This window comes from Dasypus novemcinctus, chromosome 23 (assembly GCF_030445035.2).
Source record: "Dasypus novemcinctus isolate mDasNov1 chromosome 23, mDasNov1.1.hap2, whole genome shotgun sequence".
Lineage (NCBI taxonomy): Eukaryota > Metazoa > Chordata > Mammalia > Cingulata > Dasypodidae > Dasypus > Dasypus novemcinctus.
In genome coordinates this window covers 43605569-43627523 of record NC_080695.1, presented here as the reverse complement: position 1 = coordinate 43627523, position 21955 = coordinate 43605569, and positions in this window count along the sequence as shown.

Below are 21955 nucleotides of genomic sequence, written 5' to 3'. Positions count from 1 at the left end.
TGTGAATGGTATTTGTTTCTTGATTTCCTCCTGATCTTGCTCATTATTGGTGTACAGAAATGCTACTGATTTTTGCACATTGATCTTATAACCTGCGACTTTACTAAACTCATTTATGAGTTCTAGAAGCTTTGTTGTAGACCTCTCAGGGTTTCCTATGTATAGGATCATGTCATCTGCAAATAATGAAATTTTGACTTCTTCCTTTCCAATTTGAATGCCTTTTATATCTGGTTCTTGCCTCAGTGCTCGAGCAAGTACTTCTAAGACAATGTTAAATAGAAGGGAAGACAATGGGCATCCTTGTCTTGTTCCTGACTTTAGAGGGAAGGATTTTAGGATTTCTCCATTGTAAACAATGTTGTCTGTAGGTTTTTCATATATACTCTTTATCATGTTCAAAAAATTTCCTTGTTTTCCAATCTTTTGGAGTGTTTTTATTAAGAAAGGGTGCCGTATTTTGTCAAATGCTTTTTCTGCATCTATAGATATAATCAAGTGATTTTTTTCCTTCAATCTGTTTATATGGTGTAATACATTGATTGATTTTCTTATGTTGAACCATCCTTGCATACCCGGAATAAATCCCACTTGGCTGTGGTGTATAATTTGTTCAATGTGTTGTTGAATACGATTAGCAAGTATTTTGTTAAGTATTTTTGCGTCTAGGTTCATTAGAGAAATTGGTCTGTAATTTTTCTTTCTTTGTTGTCTTTGTTTGGCTTTGGTACTAGGGTAATGTTGGCATCATAGAAGGAGTTAGGCAATGTTCCTTCTGTTTTGATTTTTTGGAAGAGTTTCAGCAGGATTGGTGTTAGTTCTTTCCGGAATGTTTTGTAGAATTCACCTGTGAAGCCGTCTGGCCCTGGGCTCTTCTTAGTTGGGAGGTTTTTAATGACAGATTCTATCTCTTTACTTGTGATTGGTTTGTTGAGATCATCAATTTCTTCTTTCATCTATATGGGCTGCTTATGTGTTTCTAGGAATTTGTCCATTTCCTCTGAATTGTCATTTTTGTTGGAATAGTTTTTCAATGTATCCTCTTATGATAGACTTTATTTCAGTGGGGTCAGTGGTGATATCTCCTTTCTTAGTTTGTGTATTTGCTTCATCTCTCTTTTTTTCTTTGTTAGTCTCGCTAAAGGTTTCTCAATTTTGTTGATCTTCTCAAAAAACCAGCTCTTGGTCTTGTTTATCTTTTCAAGTGCTTTCTTATTTTCTATTTCATTTAGTTCCACTCTTATCTTTGTTATTTCCTTCCTTCTTCTTCCTGTTGGATTACTTTGTTGTTGTTTTTTCTAATTCCTTCAAAGGTGCAGTTAGTTCTTCAATTTTTGCTTTCTTCTTTTTTGATATATGAATTTATGGCTATAAATTTCCCTCTCAGTACTGCTTTTCCTGCGTCCCATAAATCTTGGTATGTTGTGTTATCATTATCATTTGTTTCAAGGTAGTGATTGATTTCTTTTGAGATTTCCTCTTTGACCCACTGTTTTTCTAAGAGTGTGCTGTTTAATTTCCAAATCGTGGTGTGAAATCTGGGCCTCTGTCCCTTGCAAATTTCCAGCTTCACTCCACTGTGGTCAGAGATATTGTTTTGTATGATTTCAATCTTTCTGAATTCATTAAGCCTTTCTTTGTGGCCTCGCATATGGTCTATCTTGGAGAATGATCCATGTGCGCTTGAGAAAAATGTATATCCTGCTGTGTTTGGGTGTAATGATCTATATATGTCTATTAGATCCAGCTCCTCTAATATACTGTTCAAAGGTTTTGTTTCCTTAGTGATTCTCTTTTGAGATGTTCTGTCAAGAGTTGATAGTGGTGTATTAAAATCCCCCAGTATAATTGTAGATGCATCTATTCTTTCTCTTAGTTTTTCCAGCATTTGCCTCATGTATTTAGAGGCGCCCTTGTTAGGAGCATAAATATTTATGATTGTTTGATCTTCTTGACTGATTGTCCCTTTCACTAAAATGTAGTATCCTTCTTTGTTTCTCACAATTGTTTTTCATTTAAAGTCTATTTTGTCTGATATTAATATAGCTACTCCTGCCTTTTTTTGGTTATTGTTTGCTTGTATGATTGTTTTCCAGCCATTCATTTTCAACCTCCATGAGTCTCTGGGTCTAAGATGTGTCTCTTGTAGACATCATATAGATGGGTCATATTTCCTTATCCAATGTCTCAGTCTGAATCTTTTGATAGGTGAGTTTAATCCGTTGACATTCAGAGTTATTACTTTCAAGGAATTATTTGTGTTAGCCATATTTTGATTGGAGTTGTGTTTCTCATATTTTGTTTGCTTTTTTTTCCCCTTCTCTTTTTGTCTTTTTTGTTGCGCTTACACTCTCCTCCAACTCTGCCTGTCCTGTTTTTTCCTTTCTTCCTGCAGAACTCCCTTTAGAATTTCTTGAAGGGGAGGTTTCTTGTTGGCAGACTCTTTCAGTTTCTGTTTATCTGTGAATATTTTGAACTCTCCATCATTTTTGAATGCTAGTTTAGCTGGATAGAGTATTCTTGGTTGGAAATATTTTTCCTTTAGTACCTTGACTATATCATACCACTGCCTTCTTGCCTCCATGGTTTCAGATGAGAAATCAGCACTTAATCTTATGGAGCTTCCCCTGTATGTGATGTTTTTCTTTTCCCTTGCTGCTTTTAGAATTTTCTCTTTGTCTTTAGCATTGGATAATTTGACAAGTATATGTCTTGGGGTGGGTCTGATGGGGTTTATGACAAGTGGGGTGCGCTGTGCTTCTTGGATATGTACATCTGTCTCTTTCATTACATTTGGGAAGTTTTCAGCTATTATTTCCTGCAACACTCCTTCTGACCCCTTTCCCTTCTCTTCTCCTTCTGGAATGCCTATAATACGTATGTTTGAGCATTTTGCATTATCATTCAGTTCCCTAAGTCCTAGCTGGATTTTTTCTATCTTTTTATTGACCAACTCTACTATCTGTTTGATTTCTGATGTACTGTCTTCCACATCAGTAATTCTCTGCTCTGCCTCTTCTAGTCTGCTGATGTTTGCTGCAAGTGTATTTTTGATTTCTTGAACTGTGGTGTTCATTCCCATCATATCCGTTATCTTTTTGCATATGTCTGCAGTTTCCCTTCCAAGTGTTGTCTTCATGTTGTTAACCTCTTCCTTTACTTCATTAAATTTGTCGGTGATAAATGTTCTGAGATCTTTCATTACTTGTGCGAAGTTCTGCTCCCCTTCCTGATTTTTAGTTTCTTGATTGGATTCAGCCATGTTTTCCTGATTACTGGTTTGGTTTGTAGATTTTTGTTGCTGTGTGGTCATCACTGTATCTTGACGGGTTTAGTCAGTTCCTTAGCTTCTTTGTCTAGTCTTGGAGATTAATTAGCTCTTGTTTTTGCGTAAGTGTTATATCTTCTCTTTGTCACTTTGTTCTTATTTTAATTTCTTATTGCTGGTTGAGTTCACTTAAAAGGAAAGTATTAGGGCCGGGGAAAGGCAATTGTGTAAGCAAGGAAAAAATGTAAAGTAGTATTAGTGATAAATGTTAATAGAGCAACAATATGAGATCTGGGAGGATGGATGTTAGATTCATGTAAGTTGTGTAGAGTTATAGCAGTAGGTAGAGTACCTATAATGAGGTAGTCGACTGAATATGGGAAGAATATGGTATGAATTAAAAAGCTATTGTTTTCGTGAGAGAGGGAAAGAGAAAAGAAAGGCAATAGTTTCAAGAGTGGATAACAGAAAGAAAACAAAACAAAGGTATTAGAAATTAAGAGTTAGACACTTTGTGGATCAAATAAAGGGAGGTGGAATATTGGAGAGACAGTAGATGATGGAGGCTATCAAGATGTAGGTGAAAGGTGATAGTGTAGGTAGCCAAATGTATTCAAACAGAAATGAGGCAGTGGAGGATGAGGAAACCCAGCAAATGTGTGGTGTTCCCTGTAGCACCTATTGTATAGTTAAGATAATATAAAATAAGAAGAAATTGAGGGACGAGAGAGAGAAAAAAAAAGAGAAGAAAGGAAGAAGGAAAAAGGGGGGTGGATAAAGGGTGGGGAACAGGTAGGAAAAAGAAAAAAAAGATATACACCTACCACAACAGCCACAAGAATAACAATTTTTAAAAAAGCCCTAAAAACTGAAAAAAAAAAAAGAGTTTGGGGGATACGCTGGGAGAAAAGACTATGGGATAATCCAGTGTTAGCAATCAGGACATTAAAAAAAAAATAAAATAAAATAGAATAAAAATAAAAACAAAACAAAACAAAAAAGAAAAAATGCAAACATTGAGGGCTAGGACATTCAAGGACCTCAGATGGACCTCAGGCCGTGATGGATTCAGGGATGGAAAGTCTGAGATATTGAAGACTCAAGAGGTGTGAGTCTCTGGGGTTTGGGCCACCAGGGTTTAGGGGACTCAGACCTGGCAACCTCAAGTCCGGTTAGCAGGGAGCCTGGGAGCACCGCAGTGCATCACAGCCTTCAGGGATCCCTGCAGCTGGGTGCCAGGCCTATGGGTGAGGTCACATCCACAACCTCTATCCTGTGTGCCTGTACCCCACAATTCACTCACTCACTGGGGTCTGTTCTGTGGGTGTATCACCAGTTCAACTTCAGGACCTCTCCCACCCTGTGATCCCCCGGAATGGCCACCTGGGGGCGCCTCTACACTGCAGCCAACTTAATGATGCAGATCAATAGCCAGGCCTGGGGGTGGGGCTCCAGCCGGAAACGCTAATAACAGAGTCCAAACCCAAAATTTCCACGCTTTGCAAAATATTCCCCTAATCGGCTTCCAAATGTCTCCCACCCTGCCAGACCCTGATGGAGTCTCTTTATTGCTATCAATTTAAGTCCACTGTAGATCGGCAGCCTAACTTGGGGGGGGGGGCGGGCTCTAGGCGGAAGCGCTATTGTTTGTGTCGGCAATCAAAAATTCCCCTGCTTCGCAATAAAACTCCCGTTTGTCTCCCCAAATCGGTCTGCAAGCGCCTCCTGTCCTATTAACCTCCCAATAGGCCACTCAGGGCTTATGAATTCCCCAGTACTGCAGAGCCTCCAAAAGAAAAAAGAAAAAAGAAAAAATGCCGCGGTGGCTCCTGGCGCTGTGGCTCCGCCCACCTTAGGAGGCAGCGTTCCGCGCACAGCCCGGACTTCCTTGTAAAGAGTCTCAATTATATTTTATAGACATATTTTCTCTGTTACCTTCCACCAAATCGATGTCCAGACACCTCCTGTCTTGCAAAAATCCTGGAACAGCCTGGTCCCGAAGAACCTCCAACACTGCCCAGTCACTTCTTTGCAGGAGATATTATCAGGTAAGCTCACTCAGCCACCATCTTGCCCCCCTCCCCTCTGTTGTGTCTTTCATTACTATAAGCTCTGTTACTTTTTGAGCAGACTTTCAAGTTGTTCTTTATGCTTGCCCAGTTTGTTTAATATCCTTTATCTCTTATGTCATATTTTCCTTCAACTCTTCAACTTGATTTTGAAATTTGTGTGATTTTCAGTGATTAGTTGTTTAAATCCTGTGTCTTATCAGGATTTGTGGTTTGTTCCCTTAGCTGTTCAATATCTTCCTGTTTATTAGCAAGGCTTGTAATTTTTTGCTGATGTCTCAGCATATGATTCTATTGGTGGATTTACTCTGACAGTCAATTTCTTGCTCTTGTCTTGTGGTTTTGTTTCATGGTTCTTCTTTGATATTTTGGTTCAACTTATTCTAGATCTTTAAAATTGCCCAACATATAAGTTATCAAAATAGGGCAGGGACCCACTAATAGGTGCAGATTTGATCCAAGGGGTCTGAAATGAAAGACTCCAAAAAGCATTTTTTTTCTCTTTGCAGTTCCCAGACAGCCAGTGAGATGGCACTTGTCAGAAAATCTTTCCACAGAGGTGTGTCTTCTGATCTCCACTTGCTGTGATTCTGGTGTGTCCAGAACCAAGATTCAAAGAAGGCTTTGCTGCCCAAACTCATTAAGAGAAACCACTCTCCACCCTTTGCTGCACCCTCCCTCTTCCCAGGGATGAAGAAGTCTGTTCTCCTCTCATTTGACTACAGGGAGCCAAGGGTTTTATCTAAAACATTCCTTTAAGTTTGGGGGATAGGCCCATTCCCAACTGTGGAGACCAGTAACACATGATTTTCATTTTGACTTCTTTGTCTCTCTGTCCCTCAACTTTCTGGAGGATGTGCAGCACTTTCCTGGTCTGCTGATCCCCAAAGCATCTTCCTTGGACAGCCTTCTGCCCTTCCTCCATTGTTTTTATGAGATAGTTGAGATATGACTACCTACTCTGACACCATCTTCCTGAAAGTCCCCTCTAGTGTGTTTTTATCTTTTGGAATTTTCAATAACCAAAATCTCACAAGGTGTTCAGCTCCTAAAGGAATTCTCTGACCCTATACCAAATTATTCATACACACACATGCACACACATATCCTTTTAAACTTCCTTTTATTATGTTTGATTACAAAATTACTAAAGTAAATAAAAAATATGTTATCTCTTTGCTGTCATTATATTCTTTTGTTTCTTCAATTATAATTTAAATCCTACAAATACTACATATTTGGACATTCCTAAAATATTGAATATGATATGTTAAAAAAAGTTGATTGAAATTGACAGTTGAAAATAAATTAATTAAATGACAAAATCATCATGTAATCCTCCCCATTTTTACCATTCCTTAGTTATTTGACCAACTACCAACTTGATTAGTTTGAAATTGTAAAATTTGTTAATGGAAGGAAGTTAACATTTGTATTGATTTGCTTCAAGTGTAAACATGTATACTGGAATGTGAAATAGTAATGATTAATTGGGAATGCATTAACAGAGCAAACTAATAAATCCTTGATAGAACAGGATTCATTTATAAGATGTAGAATACAACAGTCAAAGAGAGAGAGGAGGGTAAGGGAAAGGAGAAAGAGCAGCAAGCCTAAAAATCAGAATAATAAGAAAATGTGATGGAAACATTCTATATGCCATAAATTGTTTTAAATGCCATATATGGATTATTTCTTTTCTTCTCCAAACAACTTTGGGATGTAAGAACCATTGTTATTCTATTTTTACAGTTGATGAGGTTTAATAATGTAAAAATTGAATAACTTGCCACAATTTGCATGGAGAAAAAATGGTAGAATTTGTACTTTGAAAGAAGAAATATCTGCAGCTTACCAACAATGAATCAGAAATCTTAGGGCCAAATTTGTTTCAGAATTCTGAATTTTCATTTTTATAATAAAGTAGTACTATGCATAGACCACATATTTGTAATACCAGTGGAGTATATAACACCTTATCATTGAACACATTATGATTTTTTGTATCAAAATATGAATATCCATCCTAAATTTTAAAAATTAAGAAAATATATCATTTATTTTCATATTAGTTTTTTCGGTTAAATGAGTTTTGGGGATAAACTTAAGGGAAAATTTTGTGTTTTCAAACATCATTTGCATTTTTAAATGAAAATAGGTGATTTTAAACTTGCATCAACTGCACAAGATGTATGATTTGAAAAGATAAACTTTTGTGCAAGATATGAATTTTACTGATAAAGCAGTTTAAGTTATTAAAATAATTTAAGGCAGATGCCACATGCATAATGCCAAAAATACATGCTCTCTACTCAGTACTGTGTTTGATAATTATAAAGAAATATATGTCAACACTTCTATCTAATCAGTAGGCATGGAATGATACAGAATGATTATGTTAAATTTGGGATTTGGGTATAAAGGAAGATTGAGCAAACTCATTAAGATTTCATGCACAAAATGTGAACAGAAGCTGATGAGAAAATCACTAGAGTCAATGTGGTTCCAGTGATCCTGACAGCCTGAACCGAGGATGGCAACTTCAGCAATGGAAACTGGCAGCAGAAGCAGCCCTGAGAGAAAGAGGGCCCTATGTGCTACGTAGACATGAAAAAGGAATTCTTTCAGCTATTAATATCTGTGTTTTTGCAAACTGAGTGGGTCAAGTGTAGTTTGCATTTATATTTGCATGTATTTGTTTCTCTCTTATTTGAAAACAATTTCCTACAAAATCAAGAACTCTTCTCAAAACAAATACAAGTCTAAAAGTATGAAACTATATTTGACTACACAATAATAATAATGTAACTTTAAATTACAGTTTTTTTTTTGGGCCAGTCACTTTGGTAAAGGGCTATAAAACTTATTATCCAGAAAATCAGCAACTTTCATTTGAATAATTCTTTCAACATACAATACCAAACTTTGGGTGATACACATAAAGCAGTGCTTAAAAACACAATGCAATTATTAGGAAAGTAGAAGAGAAGAAAGAAGAGGAAAAAAGATTAGACTAGAAGTTAATTATATAAAAAAATAAGTGTAAAGTTGGTTCTTTGCAAATATTAACATACAGCAATGTTGGTGAAGAAAACACATATACAACATACATGCATGCACAGATAAGATAATCATTTTTAAAATAGCTGACATTAAACCTAATGTCTTATAAATAAATAAAACAAACATTTAATTCCAATATTAGAACTAAATACTAGTAAACAGTACAAAAGATGAATGAGATGATGAGATAATTTGAGTAAATTATTCTAGTATTCTTTTGTTTTTCTGTAGGAACATGAAAATATTGATTAAATCTACAATGCTTTTAAATATTAAATGAAATCTAGAATGCTTTTAAATATTAAATTTAAAAGCAAAATAGACTTATAAATTACAATCTGATAATAATATATGAGAAATCCAATAAAAAATATGTGCTCAATCTTATCGAAAACAAATGAGAAGAAAATATATACATATGAAAGGCAGGATCAAGAAAAAACTCAAAATAAGGTCATAGTAATAATTTCAAGTATTTCAGTAATGGTAATACAGTAAATGGACTAAACACAGCAGTTAAAGGACAGGGATTGCCAAATTTGATATAAAATCTGCTCTATTTCAACTGATCAATTCAAACACAGAGAATTATAGATTAATAAAGACAATCTACCACTTGAGACAAAACGAGTAAATTATTTTAGTATCTGGTTCTATGTTCCATTTTAAATCATTGAAAAATATACATATATAATATAAAATTTCCTCCAACATCTCTTAATTTGAACTCATTGCTATCCAATGTACAAATATTAATCATTAATTTCTTTGGTATTCATTGTAATACCCTAATTATCATAAAAATTATTCTTTCTTGCATTAGCCCTGATCATGAAAAATTCATGCTACATTTGTGAGAGTATCACATGCATCACATGTAATTTCTGTGCACAAAATTGTAATTTAGCACCTGTTAAAAATTACTTAATGATAACAGAAAATCAAATATTACTCAGGTTAAGAAATCTGTCTATACTATGAATTCAGGAGGTAACATATTAACCAAATTACAGGGCACTGTAAACCAAACTACAGTCCCCAGAACTTTTTATATTATCTTCAGAAAAAATATAATCAGGTTTTGATAATAGCACAATTCAAGCTTTATCTTTATAAAAAATTTTAACATGTTTACATCTATATCTAGAAGAACTCTAAAAATTTGTGTGTAATAATTCATTTTCAAAATACAGGCTAACTCCATTTGAGTTAAACACCTTTAAATATTATAGCTTTTTAAAAAAAATTTTGGTGGGACACTGGTTAACATTAATGAAGAAATTGAGAACATTTAAAGTTGTGTTTTATATTATTAATAATCCATATACATTTTGACTATTTTCAATTACTAACATAATACTTGCATTGATGAATGCTATATAGCATCATTAACTTCAATTGTGCAAACTTCTAGTTTTTGAAAAATCCTTCCCTTGGAAATGTAAGTAAATAATCCTGAGTCCCACGGCTCCTAAAATTGTGCATTAACATCTCTTGTGTAATTCAGAAAAAGATGAAACTGATTTCCAACTTGAATCCATTTTATTGTTATAAGGAGTTATTTATCTTTTTCTATTACTTAAACTTTTAGAAAAATCACCCACTTAATAGAATTTCATATTGAAAGTGTGATGGTTAGGCTAAGGTCTCAACCTGGCCTGGTAATTGTGCCCAGTTGTTTGGTCAAGCAAACACTGGGCTAATTATAATACAAGGACATTTATGGACTTTAATCATCAGTTTGCATAGATGGCTGATTACATCTACAATCAACCAAGGAGATTGCCTTCAGCAATGAGTGACATTTTGTCCAATCAGTTGAAGCCTTAAAAGGGGGTGTAATTTCAGCATTCAGAGACAATTTTCCAGCTCAGCTTCGGACAGCCAGGGCGTCTCCTGGGAACTCATCAAGGACCTTCATCAGAGCCCCTGCGGAATTTGGACTTCTGCATCCCCACGGTCATGTGGGAGAATTTTATAAAATCTCATGCTAATTATAGATATCTCCTGTCATTTCTGGTCCCCTAGGAAACTCCGACTAATACAGCTTGGTACTGGGCTGTATTAATACAGACTCTTAAAAATGGGATTTCTGAATTGACTCTGGGGATTTGCAGGTATCTTCTGTCAATTCAGTTTCCCTAGAGAAAGCTGACTAATACAAAAGTTACTACTGAGCTTTACATCATTATGTTTTCATAAATTGCTAACTTTCTTTATTTAGTGCTCTTTTTCTATGGGTGAAATTCATATTTTCCTAGATGAAAACTTAATACTACTTGATTAAAATTTCTAAAACTTCAGTATACCAAGATCTCTGATTTCCATATTCCAAAGAAAGTCCTTGGCAAGGGTGAGGTTTGTTCTGGCTCATTTGCCTTATCTATAAAGTGGGTATAGTAATATTTACTGCTCCACGTATTTGCCATGTATCTACTTGCATTTTTAGCGGTGGAGTCACTGTGTGCTGATGGTCATTCACCTCACTTTTCCCCCTTCCTTCTCTGTATACAAGGTGGGAAGTTGAGCCACCGCCTATATTCCCTGGCAAGCTGTTTCCTTGCAGCCTCCCTTTTCCTGACCCTGCCTCCATGTGGTCGCTACCAAACTATTATTATTATTATTGTCTCAAGTTAAAGATAGGTATAATATTGCTTTACTAGGTTTCATTCTTCAAGGCATTTATCTAATTTATCCGATGAAAATTTAGAAGTGCTATGCTTCCCATAAACAGTTGGTTCTATTTCCTGTCGTAGGATTCTCATTCTTAATAGGTTTAACTCTTTTAGCCACTTGGATGGAAAACCATATTAAAATTGCTTTTGCCTGTGAAGCTTGAAAAATTATATATCAGACTCAGGAAGGAGCAGGCACTGGGATAAAATGTAAAGACTATAAACTGAAGTCATTCCAGTTTGCATCAAAATCCAGAGTTCTAATCTTTCACCTGAGAACTGGCTTCAGGAAATTCTAGGCAGAAGCCATAACCTACACTTGTAATAATCCCTGTGTATATACAGACATCCATCCCAGCCAGCAAATGAGTTCAGGGGTTAAGACAAAAGGCCTCAGGGAAATGAAAGGGGGCACAATCAGGATTCTAACCAAGATGCCTCGAGTTCAATCAGGAATCCAGCTACATAAAGAAATTGGAATGCTCAGCAGACAGTATGGCAGAAACCCTGTAGTATGGAAGGAGCAAGGTGGCAGGAATGAAGCACAGACATACCTGTGGCATCATGCCAAATACACATCCATGACACAATGGATAATTCTAGATAAAACCCACCCATGTATCTCGGTCTTTGAAGATACTCATAATCCAGACTCAGCTAACATGAAAATGGACATGATGACTACAAGCAAAGCTTGAGAAGAAAACAGCTGTTGCCAGAGCTCTGGAACTGTTCAGTCCAACTCTATCACCTTGTCCACAATATGTAACCCAACACTTTAGGTCAAAATCATGAACAAAATAAACAACCATAATTTATTCCATTAATCTGTCAAAATACTCAGTGTTTGATTCTTCAGCAGGGAGACTATAAGAATAATTCCTTTCTGGAATTTTTTATTCCAGAGCCAGACCCTCCATGGGTTTCACATGTCCTTTATCCCATGCAGTCTGCAAATCTTTGGGGTTTCAGAGCTTTGACTACATATGTCCTGGTATTGATTAAACAATTACCTGAACTAAAATCTTTAAGTGTTGAGGTCATCTTATTTTTTTGCCTATAGAAAGAATTACTTTTCTACGTAATGCAACAAATAGGCAAAAGTTCTACTTTGCTTGTCAGGCTGCTATGGCTTCTACTGCACAATGGGTTGGCTCAAACAACAACAATTTTTTGGCTCACAGTTTTAGGGGCCAGAAGTCCAATCAAGGCATTGGCGAGGAGGCTTGCTTCCTCCCAGAGCCCATGGTGCCCCAGGTGACCAGGAAGAGGTGGGTTCCTGGCTGTCCCGATGCGTAGCGATGCCCTCTCCTTTCTAAAGAGAGGTTCAGTTGGCTCCACCTTCCGGCTCCTCTCCCCAGCGACCTCTGATACTGGTTTCTGGTTTCCTTCTCTTTATAAGACCTCCTGGAATCCACAGGACAACCCACCTCATTCAGTGTGCCACACCCAATTAAAAGTAACACCTTTAATTGTCACATGATGGTTTTGTTTTTTAGATTATCACTGCAGGTAGGTCAGTCCTTACCACAAGTTGGTCATTATTTTTAAATGAGTGGATTTTACAGATACATCATGATAAATTGTATTGCTACATTTTTGAAAAATAGGGGATGATGTGGGACAAGGAGGGGGGTACACAGGAATCCTTCATAAATTCTATGTAATTTTTCTGTAATCCAAAACCTCTTTAAAAAGAAAGTTTATTAATTTTTTTAAAAAGTAACAGGTCTTCAAGATGTTACTTTTCCACCCCCACTCAGTGTGTGTGTGTGTTTAACACAGTGACACACTCTCATGTTGCATCTCAGCCAGGGAATTGTGTACCCAGCCCTGATCTCAGGCCTCTCTGTAATGGGTCGAGGCCAGGACTATGTTAAGCAATGTTCCAAAGGATTCAGATGAGCAGTCTGGTTATGCACTACTCACATATATAATTTCAAACTACCTGTGTTGTAGAATTTGAGAGAGGTTCAATTATTTGCGTATAGAGAGGCCAGGACTCAGGAATGATTTTGAGAAGGAAAAATGGTTTATTGACAGCTGGCTGGACTCGGGAGCTTTCTGTTTCAATCCCGAGCCCTGAACAAGATTTTTTAATATCTTTTATACAGAGAGGAAAGGCCAAATGGTCCCTTTGTTTCAGTTCCCAATAGGCTTCAATTAGCATATATATCTTTCACATCTTAGGTAAGCTTTTAGCATGGACTTCATACATTCTAGATAAGCTTTTAGCATATTTGGTTTGCATTTCCCCTAAATACTTAAAGTTTATAGACCTCGCATTGTTAAACTGTTTCCTGGGACTGGAGTCCTTGCCATTGTTACCAAGGGCAGGATGGCAGCCTCTTACCATCCCACCCACAGGTCAGAGAGCTTAGGTTATCTCTGAAGAGACAAAGAGCCTCCCACCCATAGCCCACATCATTTCCCCCCTTTGCCAAAGTTTAACTTGCTAAGCTTTGGCATAATTATTGTTGGAGCTATGAGATGGATGGCTGTTTGTTGTTTTGATTGATTATTTATCAATCTTTAGTGTAACATCTGGGGCTGTTTTTAGAAGTTTAGAACTTTTCATTCTGGACAGCAGAATCTTGGGGCAGGGGTCTCCTGCAGTCATCCTGCGGCCACCGGCACCCACGTGGATTTCCAGTCAGGTTCCAGATCCATCCATTAATTTTATTTTACCCTTAAAGAGTTTACACCTTTAATTTAAAAGGGGTGCTGAAGGGAGATGATCTCTTTTCTGTAACTGCTTCCTGCTGGCCATGGGCTATAGTCATTGCCTAATAAGGTGTAAAACTCTTATTTTAACTGGAGGAAGATGGATCCAGCATTCTGTACGAAGTTGGATGAAGTCTTCATATGGTTAATAAGATGTTCATTCTGAAAGAAACAAACTTAATAAAAAATTTGGAATACCCATTTTTAAAAGAGGACATTGGATTACAGAGGTAGACAAGGTTAGGTGCCTATAAAAGATGGCACTCCTTCTTAAAAGCTGGTGGGAACAGCATATATACTTTAAGTTATTTATCTTTAGAGAGAAATTGCAACAGACACTTAGCTTTGTCTGAAGACACATTCCAAGCTGTTCAATGATTGGCACTCATTTGCTCTGTCAGATGCTTCTGGTGAACTGGCACTCGTTGGGCTACTAGCTCCATTCAGGATTAGAACACTAAGTTGGAAATTCTCTTAGTTTTCAGCTGTGGGAGTGATCAGAACTACAGAATAAAGGTTTTTTACACCTTGGTTTTAATTGTACAATTTTTAGCAATTTTGACTTGTTCAATAGGTGACTCACCATCCACAAGCAAGCCTCACCTTTGCTACACAGTAGAGTACAGTAGAATATAGTAAGTTGACTGAGCCTGGCTGAGAATGCCAGCTTATTCTATAGACATGTTTATTAACTGTTTAGAAAATGAATTTACTAGGAATTTATTATGTCTAATATACTTCTGCACTTGATCCAAAATAGAAAAGATAATGTTATAATTATTAGGCATATATTTAGTACAGGATAAAAGTACAGCACTTAATATTAACTAATGTATTACTTAATGCATAAGGATTCAGAGTTGCAATTATTAGTTTTAAGTTTCAGGTTTGTAATACTTTACATGTTATCTCTCCATGAGAGCAGGCCATAATGCCAATTGTGTTTAAGTTTCACTTACAGTAGTATCCTGGTACCATGGCTCCACTTAGCATGTTCTTCACACAGTGAGCAAGTGGCAGCATTGATGATTCTGGAGAGTTTCCAGTGTTCTACTAGCCTGGTGCATAGTGCTCTCTGGCATTACGGAACAGTGCCAGTCTGGAGGCGATATCCATTGTACACTTGGCTGTACCGAGTCATTATTGGCTGCTGCAGGAGCTTGAAACTGCAACATAGTTTCCATCGACTTCAGGAGCAGAATCAGAGTTTGATATAGCAAATATTTTCAATTGAGGAGTTAGTGACCAGCCTAGCCAATAACTCACATGGAGAGGCCACCTGTAATGTATTCAATGCCTGGTTTGAATGCACAACAGTTTGACAATGTTAACGTTTATTCCTTGTTTTTATATATATATTTTAAACAACTTAATGCAACACATCATATATCAAATGACTGTTTACTTACACAGTTTTACCATGAAGATAACAGTAGGTACTTTACTTTAGTAATAGAGGAAAAAAAATTATTTTTCATTGTTAAAATGAAAACAGAATATTGCCAATAGAATCAAGATAACTTTTTTTTTTAAGATTTATTTATTTATTTAATTTCCCCCCCTCCCCTGGTTGTCTGTTCTTGGTGTCTATTTGCTGCGTCTTGTTTCTTTATCCACTTCTGTTTTCGTCAACAGCAGGGGAAGTGTGGGCGGCGCCATTTCTGGGCAGGCTGCTCTTTCTTTTCACGCTGGGTGGCTCTCCTTATAGGCGCACTCCTTGTTCGTGGGGCTCCCCCACATGGAGGACACCCTTGCGTGGCACGGCACTCCTTGTGTGCATCAGCACTGCGCATGGCCAGCTCCACATGGGTCAAGGAGGCCCCGGGAACCGCAGACCTCCCATATGGTAGACAGACGCCCTAACCACTGGGCCAAAGTCCGTTTCCTCAAGATAACTTTTTATTACCATTTACTTAAATATGTACTTTGCGGTGGCCTTCAGACAGGTTTTATTATTACAAAGTTATTTTTTTTGCAACCAATCTAAGTTTTAGTTAACAATGACTTTTAGAACTAGAACTATTTAAACGTTTTTAGTTTGGAAGACGTTTTACAAACTCTTTATAATTGACTATAACCACATTGACTAGCCACCTCATGTTTAAATAAACTTATTAAATTACAATTACCAACTAAAGAAATTTACTCTATTTAAGAGAGCACATCTACAATTTTTCTTTTAGCCTAATTTTACCAATGTGAACTTACAATTTTCATTACTCTAAAGATTTCGTACATATAATGTTAATTTAGTTTATAAATTAACTATGGGGGATTATACTCAAGTTAAATAAAATTGAAACCATTATAGTTTATGCAAGGAATGTTCTCTTTTTCCCTTACAGCAAGCTAAATGCTTCTTTTCTTTGTTTAAGTTATGAAAATGAATAATTTAAATGCATACTGACTACCAGGTTTTAAAACATATTACACAATTACTTAATTTGTTTAATCACAACCCAGGAAAGATCTTTCCATAGTTTCTATGAACTTTTCTTTATTTACTGAAGTTTGTTAATAGAGCCATTAATTGCCTTTATTTTGTTGGAAAGAAATCTTCTGGAAGAAAATAAGGCTCACCAGATCGTGAGCTCTTCCTCTGTTTCTCTATAGATTGGATACTTCAGAAGTTGCAGCTTATCTGAGATCTAACTTTCCCATGCAAAAGTTTGTGATTTATCTGCTTCCTCTATCACATTCCAACCATTTTAGTTTTTACCTGCTCCCCTTTGTCAAAATAAGGAATAGAATTTAGTGCTGAAATGGCACCGACTTAGCTCCTTCTTGGGCATCCTTCCACTGCCCATAGGACTGGCCTAAGCTGGTTTCCTCCACTGCTGTCCAACCCGGGAGTGGGAGACTGAGGCAGCAGGCTGCCAGGTTACACCAATCAACATTTTTTTTCCTTTTTGTGAAAACTAACCTAATTTTTGTTTTTTTACATTTTATGGCTGACAACAGGTTTAAATTGGGAAATTACTGGGCAAACTGATTCTTAATTCCCTATCTTAGTAGATAGGTTTAATCTGCCACAACTAGTCTTGCCTTTAAAGCTCTTGCAAAGAGGAGGCCCTTTCCCAATTGTTTCTATAATCAGATTTCTATATGACTTTTTCGTCCTGCTTAGTTTGATTTGGACTTTAAGAATACTTACATATATTACTGCATATTTAATTTTTAACAATTTGAATAGAGCTCTTCTAAGAATTTTCATTTGTTAATTTGATATTATTATCCTGATGTATGAAGACATACACTGAGCAAATGGGCAGACACAAAGAGTTAGACACAGAAACATAACTCATTGATGTTACTTATAATCTGCATTATTTTATATACTGTTTAGCTTAATTTGGGGTCCAGAAATATATATTACTTATAACTGCATATTTAACCTCAACAATTTGAGCAAATAGGCAGACATGAATAGTTTGACACAAAAACATAACTTTAGTTCCTTTAAACTTCTAAATTTTTACAAAACATTTCAAAGACTCCTGGAACTTTTCTTAATTTGCACTATGGCTGTGCAGTTTTACACTATGGCTGTGCAGTTTTACACTATGACTATGCAGTTTTACATAAGAATTTTCTTTCTTAATTAATGGATTGTAACTAAAATGTTCTCAATGCTTTAGCATTATTTTTTATTTCAGAACTTTATATTTTACTTTGAATTTAGCAGAATTTTGGATAAGCAACAAGATTAATTTTATACATATTTACTGAGGCTATTTGAAGCCTCAAGGAGACAGACTGGTTTCTCTCATGAATTGCCACTCTTAGGAACACTGACCATCAAGGCAGGAGACTTCTCCCCCTCCACCCCCCTTTTTGATTTTGGAGATAATAAAACTCCAGTGGTCATTTAACCTTATTCCATCAGGCAGCAATTTATTTAGTTTACACTTGAATTCATGAGAGAAAGGGTTACTAATACCAGGACAGGAGACAGTGATGTCCCAGCTCTTCTCTGGCCTGTAGGGGCAGAAGCTATTATGAAATAACCATAGGCAAAGGCAAGGGGTGAGGTTAGGCTTGAAGTAACCATAAACAAAGGAAAGGTTAGTTTAGAATTTACACTTAAATAATAGTTTCAGGCTAAATTCACTCAGCTATAATTTCAGTTATTATCTTTTCACTGTTTTATAATATAAATGCATTTATAAATGATTTTAACTCTTACAGTTTTTATTAATTTTTTAAAACCTATTAATTTTATAACACTTTTAAACACCTTTCATTCGACTTATAACATATTAAATGAACTTAACCATTACTTTAATTTTTCTTTTAAGGTAAAAGAATAAATCTCTTGCAGTTAGTTTGAAATAAAAAGCTACTTTTCAGGATTTGATTTCTAGAACATAATGTTCTTTTAAAAGAGGTAAGGCTTCTTCAAACACTAAGGAAATGATGAGGTTAAAACACAAGAAGCTATTTTGATAAAATGGTTTTTCTTTGTATACTGATTTTACTCAATTTTAATCATAAAAATTTTCCTTCCACAAACCTTCTACACTTTCAGTATTCATTCAGGTTTTGTCCCACATTCTACCCTTTCCAATAATCAATCATTTTATCTTAGGACAAAATCATCTTCTGTTCCCTTAACAATAAAAACACATTCCATATATCCCACATACTAAGTTACCAGGCAAACTTCTTACAACATATAATTGCCATTAATACTAAACAAGTTTGTTAAAATAATGAACTTTTCTTCACTTTATATACTTAGTAGCATGTAATACCAGAAACAGGTTTTTGGAAGCAAGTTGGCAGGGGCTGCCGAAGAAAAGGTTTCTTGTTATAAAATTACCTTTTATTATTATTATCAATTCGGTTTTTGTTTAATAATGACTTTCTGCAATTAGCCATTTAAATACCTTAATTTAAACAATGCTTTGTTAAACTTTTATAATTATTTATACCTTTAAGACAAATTTTACCTTTACAGAACACATTCTCTTAAAGTTACTACAATACCTTCTAAGAACCTGGGCAGGATGCAAACGTATTTTGGCTTTGACATCCTAGGGAGGGAACTTTACTGCATTTATTCTGATTCTACTTTTCACCCCCTTCACTGCCCCCCCCTTCCAGGCAGTCAGGTGCACAACAATCAAACAGGAAAGTGGCTTATGAATAGAAGGTGTGGACTCACTGGAAAAGGACAAGCCACTCCCCCCTTTCCAGCTTTCAGCTAAAATGGGCAGACAGAACCTACTCAAATTCGGCAACTCTCCCAGGGACCCAGTCACCCTGACTGGGGCAGCCCCAGCAAACTTGGGTGTGTGGTGGGGACACAGATGGCCTTCAAGCCCTGGCAAAGGGGCAGACCAGAGACAAGACAGCAGAGCATGCACAAACATCTAGACTTCGCAAACATCCAGACTCCTCAGTTTTGCCCCATAATCATTTCACCCCCTTGCCAATGACAAGGGAGTGTTCTAGCTTTACTGTATTCTGCTTTACATAATGACACAGCTCCAACACTAGCATTGAGCTGACACAGACAGAAGCACAAAGGTCACTAATCTGACCCACAAGTTCTATATATATTTTTTCAGCATGGCTGCCCCCACAGCCATCACAAACCTTAGAACACTTAACATTTGGTATAAAGAGAATTCATTCACAATTTAGCACCATAACAAAAGATTTCAGCTAGACTTTTTCCACTGTTTAACTTTACACCCAGACCAAGCTCCACTAAAAAGCCAATCCATTTTCCTGTAACCAAGTTTTTTTTTTTTTTTTTTTAAATCCAGACCAATTTCCAGGACATTAGGACTCGAACCTATAAACAACCCTCCCTATTAAAATCAAGCCTCCACTCCTTTAGTGGCTATAAGACTAGCACCAGATCCTAACATGCAGTTAGACAAACCCAAAACACCAGGGCTTTTTCCTGGTTTTTCTCCAGGACATTAGGACTCAAACCTATAAACATCCCTTCCTATTAAAATCAAGACTCCACTCCTTCAATGGATGTGAGACCAGTACCAGCTTTTAACATGCAGTTAGACAAACCTAAAACACCAGGGCTTTTCCCCAGTCTTTCTTGTTTTCCCAGGCCTAGAGAGAACGACTTCCCCCCAGTTTTCTGGGGCTACTAGGGTTCTCTTGGGAGGTGATCAGCCTCCCCTTCCTAGCAATTAAAGCTAGGGCTTTCCAGACTGTGCTCACCCAGGGAGTCTTACCTTCTTCCATGTTCAGAGTTCTTTTTCGTTCCCAGAATCTTTCTCTTCAGACCTTCCATTGCCCTTGATTTTTGTCGGGAAGATTCCGGTGGAGCCCACATCTTTTCTGGATTAAATTTAATCCAGGGGCACCCAGATTTGGGGTTCACCTGAGTCCTCCTGGCTTCCTCAGGGATTTGGAAGGGGCAGCAACATGCTGCCATCTCTAGCCTGCATTTGCTGTCCCTTCGTGGTTGCCAAAAATGTTGTAGAATTTGAGAGAGGTTCAATTATTTGCGTATAGAGAGGCCAGGACTCAGGAATGATTTTGAGAAGGAAAAATGGTTTATTGACAGCTGGCTGGACTCGGGAGCTTTCTGTTTCAATCCCGAGCCCTGAACAAGATTTTTTAATATCTTTTATACAGAGAGGAAAGGCCAAATGGTCCCTTTGTTTCAGTTCCCAATAGGCTTCAATTAGCATATATATCTTTCACATCTTAGGTAAGCTTTTAGCATGGACTTCATACATTCTAGATAAGCTTTTAGCATATTTGGTTTGCATTTCCCCTAAATACTTAAAGTTTATAGACCTCGCATTGTTAAACTGTTTCCTGGGACTGGAGTCCTTGCCATTGTTACCAAGGGCAGGACGGCAGCCTCTTACCGTCCCACCCACAGGTCAGAGAGCTTAGGTTATCTCTGAAGAGACAAAGAGCCTCCCACCCATAGCCCACATCACCTGTAGGTGTGAGTGCAAAAGTGCACCCACAGGGAATCCCATGCTATGAAAGGAAAGAAGTGCTATACTACAAATGTAAAATAATCATCTATGAAAAAATGGAAAAATATAGAATGTTGGCATCCGTTGACAAGAAATTTTTGAGAAGTGCCTGAAGGATGAAAGGAATGAAGGAACAATACCAGAAAGGTCTGCAAATCAAAGCCTATTCAGGTGCAAATGGCTGCTGGAGTGGAAACTCCAGGGCCCTCAAGTCAAGATTCCAGAAAAAGAAAGAGAAGGCCTTTTCTGGCTGGGGAGAAAAAGCACTTTCCCAGGCATGGCAGTCATGAAAATTTGCTGCTCAATCTCCTGTTGTGGGGAGCACTGTGGACTGACAGCACCAGCTTCTGCCCCCTGGACCTTCATGTTTGTGCCAAGGCCACATTTTCTGTCACTGGTTCCAGTCCGTATCCGAACAGCAGTGACTCTAATGCAGTCCAGTTCTTGCCTAAAGCAGATCTCCTCCTGCAGCTACATTAACCCAAAGATTTTCCATCCATCTGGCAGAACCTTTCTTAGAACTCTACTGTAATCCATGACTCTGTGACCACTTCCATGTCTCTTTCCTAAACTGGTGTTAGACCTGCGCTGTGATGTGAAGGGTCTCCCTGCCTTCCCTGATTCCTTCACAGGGATTACCTCCAGTAAATTCCTTGCACATCTCATCCAATCTTAGCATCTGCTCCCCTGAGAGAGCTTATAGTTGAACTCTAAGAGGCACTGGGAGTGCCTCTCCCCCAAAAGGGCGGCCCAATTCTTAAATCATTAGATCAACATTAAAACAAAAAGAGACCATAATTCAGGTATTAAGATGACAAGGAATTACTATGGTGGATTGAATTGTGTCCCCCAGTTTGGACATATTCTCAGCCTTGGTCCACTTTCTGGTGGGTGTGCCCCATTAAAAATAAGATCTCCTCTAGATGTCAGTTCAGTTAAGGTGAGACCCTGGTGAATCAGGCTGGGTTTGATCTAGATTACTGGAATCCTTTCTAAACAGTGTAAAAGTCAGACCAAAAGAGAAGCCACAGGAGTAGCCAGAAGCTGGAAGTCAGTTAAAGCCAGAGAGAAAAGAGAAGATGGCTGCCATGTGCACTGCTGTGTGACGGAAATGCAACGACCAAGGGTCACTGGCCGTGAGCCGTAGGATGCTACTGTCGTTGGGGAGGAAACACCACCTTGCTGGTG